General features: G+C 61.9%; 1 protein-coding gene across 1 annotated transcript in view; it reads left to right on the top strand.

The window, feature by feature from the left end:
* Positions 1-579: 579 nt before the first annotated feature.
* Positions 580-3,665, top strand: part of RBBP8NL (RBBP8 N-terminal like) — a 20,682-nt gene continuing 17,596 nt past the window's right edge. The window contains exon 1 of the mRNA XM_085313896.1: positions 580-646. The gene's annotated coding sequence lies outside the window, so the exon portion shown is untranslated. The remainder of the gene's footprint in view (positions 647-3,665) is intronic.

Below are 3,665 nucleotides of genomic sequence, written 5' to 3'. Positions count from 1 at the left end.
TCAAGGCCCGTCGGTATCAAAAATTGTCAGTGCTGACAGTCAGCGGTGCCTGCCGAGAGCAACATCGTCCCCAGACCAAACGTTTCGCGTGCCTGCTTCCGGGCTAGGCTGCCCCACTGAAAAGCGGCTCTCCTGAAAAGGCCCCTTCGTGGAGGTAACCTCCCTCTGCGCGAGCCAAGGAAGCGAGGAAGGGTTTAACGGATTGCTCTGTCATGTTCGATTTTTCTTTTCCTTTCTAGAAGAGTCGTGTTATGTAAAAAGAAATAATTCCCACCTTAATGGTGCGTGAATTGTTCAAATGGGTCTGTTTGCTAATGTGATTGACTTCAACCAACAGCACAGGCTGAACTGTAATTACAGGAAAACAATCAAATCTCCTTCTGGGTTCAAACTATACCGGTCTTGCCGCTTTTTTGTATTATAGCAGAACCCGTTCGGCAGCTTGAGCTAAGCTTTCTGCTGCTGGGGCAAAGAAACGCAAACCAGTAAAGCCAGTCAGACTGCAAAGAAAAAATTATGGCATATTGTCCGTGCAAATGCACCCACACTGCTCACTTCTGTCTCCCGTGTCCCAGGTGAGCCTCTTCGGATCACAGCTTGGCCGAGCCGGCGGAGCCGAGCGAGCGGGCGGCGAGGCAGCCCCCGGGTGAGTATCGCTGTGCCCGCGCTGATCTTTATCCATCCCCGGCATCCGCTGCAGCCTTATCTAGCGGGGAAGGGAGCCATGCACGAGCGAAGGAGGGAGAACTGCCAAAAATAATGCACCCAAGGGCGCGGGGTAGAGCTGTCACCCCGCGCCGGCAGCCAGAGTGTGGTCCAGCTGCTGCGTGGTGGGGCAGTCACCGCCGTGCCACGCTTGCGGCGCGGGGTTTGCTTGCTCTCCTCTCCTCTCTCTGAGTCTGCGGAAGAGATCGGGGGTTTTTTAGTAGTCAGGGAGTTGATGGCTTGTTGCAAAGCACSGGCTCTGCTGTTGCGGGAAAGCCCACGTGGAGCAGGCGGGTTGGCAGGGAGCAGAGCCGTGCGGCCCTGGACRGGGACTGTGTGGCTCTTAGAAACTTCTCCCCTGGTGCTTTGCATCTGCATGTGAAAGGTAACGCGATACCATTGCAATCTGAAATGCAAAGAAACGTCATCCRGATCCCCCTCGGTCCAAAGGCAATAGCTGCTCGAGGGTCAGTGGCAGTTTGTGGTATCAGGTTTTACATAGGTAATAGGGAGCCCAGCCAGRTCTACATCTAAAGAACGGGGACTGGAGGATCAGAAGAGCAACATTTTCTCTGGGAGCAAACACCCATGGCTACACGACAGCCGCGGTGCGAGCGGAGCCACATCCTCGGCCGTGCCCGGCCGTACCCCGAGGCTCCGCGCAGCCCCAGGGSCGCCTGGGCTTCGAGCATCCCCGGCCGCGATGCCGGCGCCTGCCCCCCAGGGCATTTGTGCCCGGCACGGTTTCTTCTTGGCAAAGCGCAGGGAGCTCCGAAACCTCCCAGGCAGGACGGCAAAGGCAGCGGCTCAGCAGGGCTGCGGRACAGGGCTGGCTTGGGGCATGAGCATTTTTTTTTGCCTGGCCCAAACCATACACACGTTCGACAGTAAATAACTTCAGACCGGGTCATCGGGCTCCTTCCCTCCCCCAGTTTCCCACCCTACATCGAGCACCTCTCTGTTGCCAGGGTTGAAGAGGAATTTGCTCTTTTCCGTGCAGCCAGGAGTCGGATTGCAGTGACCTCTGCTCCCCGGGCAAGGCGGCCCTCTGCCCCCTGCTTGGACCCTCTGCCCGTTGCGCCGCATTCCCGCGGGACGCCCGCCCGCTCCCTGTGTGGGCTGGATAACGCTCCTGCAGGCAGTGCAAATATTTGGCAACCCCRGAGCTTCCCAGCGCTCCGAGGGGCAGGCCGCGGGCGCGGGGTGCGATGCCGCCGGGGATGCAGGGGGCTCCCGTGGCCCTGCCCCGTCTCCCCCCGAGTCCGGAGCAGGAAAGCAGCGCTGGCACTGCAGCATGAGCGAGGCTGCGTCCGCTCAGCACTGCCTCCTGGCACCGGGATTTTGCCCTGTGGGTCGGACCGTCCCCACCGCCGGCTCCTTGTCCCCTGTGGAGCGACGGTCCCGTGATGGGGAACGTGAAGCTGCGGTGTAGTATCGCTGCAAAACCCAGAGGGCAAAGCGCATCCTCAGCCGTTAGCTGGGGAAACCCAGGTGGAAAAATGCAATTGCCGTGRCAAGGAAAGGAGCCGGAGTCCAAACTCGCAGGCTCCTACCCCTGCTTGGGCTCCGATGGAGATCACGTCCCCGCATGTGCTTTTACCCGAGCAGCCTGGCCACGAGTCAGGAACGCGGGGACTGGGCTGGGGCTGAGCGCCGCTCGGTAAGCACGCCCTCGGCTCGCGCCGCCAGGAAGGCGAATCCGGGCTGGGCCGGGGGGTCCTCCAAATTAGAGGAACTGGGCATTTTTCCTCCCCAGCAGCAGGACCATTTCATCGYGAGCTGTAGGAACTGCTGAAGCACTGAGCTTTAGTGGAATTGGTGCTTGGCATCTTACGGCACGTTCCTGCACCGCTCTCGGCAGCGGGAACCCGATTCCCGGTGCCTCCAGGGTCTGMTGATGGAGCAGGGAATAGAAAGCATCCAACTTTCCTGCCCGGCTTGTGCTCAGCCTAGCCCCTGGCAGGATGACACCTGCAACCCCGGCATCGCTCCTCCCAAATAGCCAAAAAGTGGCCCTTGAGGCATACGAGATGCACCCGGAGGCGCGYGCTGTCACTGCCCTGGAGGAGCGGTGCCGGCAGCGCTCGGAGCCCCGCCGTGTGCGCTCCGGCCCGTCTGCCTCCCCCCTATCTGCCAAACGGCAGCGTTGCTTATCTGGCTTAACACCCGGCTCCCAACATGCAAAAATACAGATTTTCCTCTAGAGGCAGCCAGCTAGCACTGCGGGCACTGCAGCTTTGTGCCGCTTTTGCAGGCCTGAGCCTTCGTGGCCCATCGCCGTCCCTGGAAGCCGTGCTCCGGAGAAGAGCTGATACAACCACGGGCTCCGTCAGCTGCGCCGTACCCAGGGCAGGGAGATTCCTGCRTCCTGCTCGCCCGGCCGCTGGAGCGAGCAGGACGGGCAGGCGCGGCACAGCACGGCACAGTGCGGCGCGGCACAGCGGGGGCTCGCGAGCCGAGCGCCGTCGCGGCAGGCGCGGGCGCCGACGCGGGGTTTGCTCTGGGGGAGCGGGGCGGCAGCGGGCGGCCGCGCTCGCGCCTCCTCGCCCTGCCCTCCGCTCGCCGCGCGGCCTTGAGCTATTCCCTTAGCTGCTCCGCTTCGCAATTAAAACACCTGGAAAATGCGATAGTGCTTCGTTACCCACTTCCCAGAGCATTTGGAGGCGTTAATTAAGTAATGGTTACAGAAGCTGCGGTTATCCTGAGATGCACAGGCAGATAAGTGACTATTTTTATCGTTTCCCAGCCCTCGGTGCATGCATGCGCCCGGGGCCTCGCCAGCTGCCRAAGCCCCCCGCGCCGCGGGGCCTCGGCGGGTTTGGGCGCGCGTCCGCCCCGGAGCCCGGAGCGCAGTGCCGGACGCGCCGGGGAGGGGGAAGACGGCCCCCGACCACCTCCGGGCGCGCTCGGACAGCGCGGGTGACCGGCCTCCCCTGCGCTCCTTAGCGCTCCTGCAACCT

Source organism: Rhea americana, unplaced genomic scaffold, assembly GCF_003343005.1.
Source record: "Rhea americana isolate MKP2758 unplaced genomic scaffold, rheAme1 scaffold_4, whole genome shotgun sequence".
Classification (NCBI taxonomy): Eukaryota; Metazoa; Chordata; class Aves; order Rheiformes; family Rheidae; genus Rhea; species Rhea americana.
This window is presented reverse-complemented; position numbering and strand designations above follow the sequence as displayed.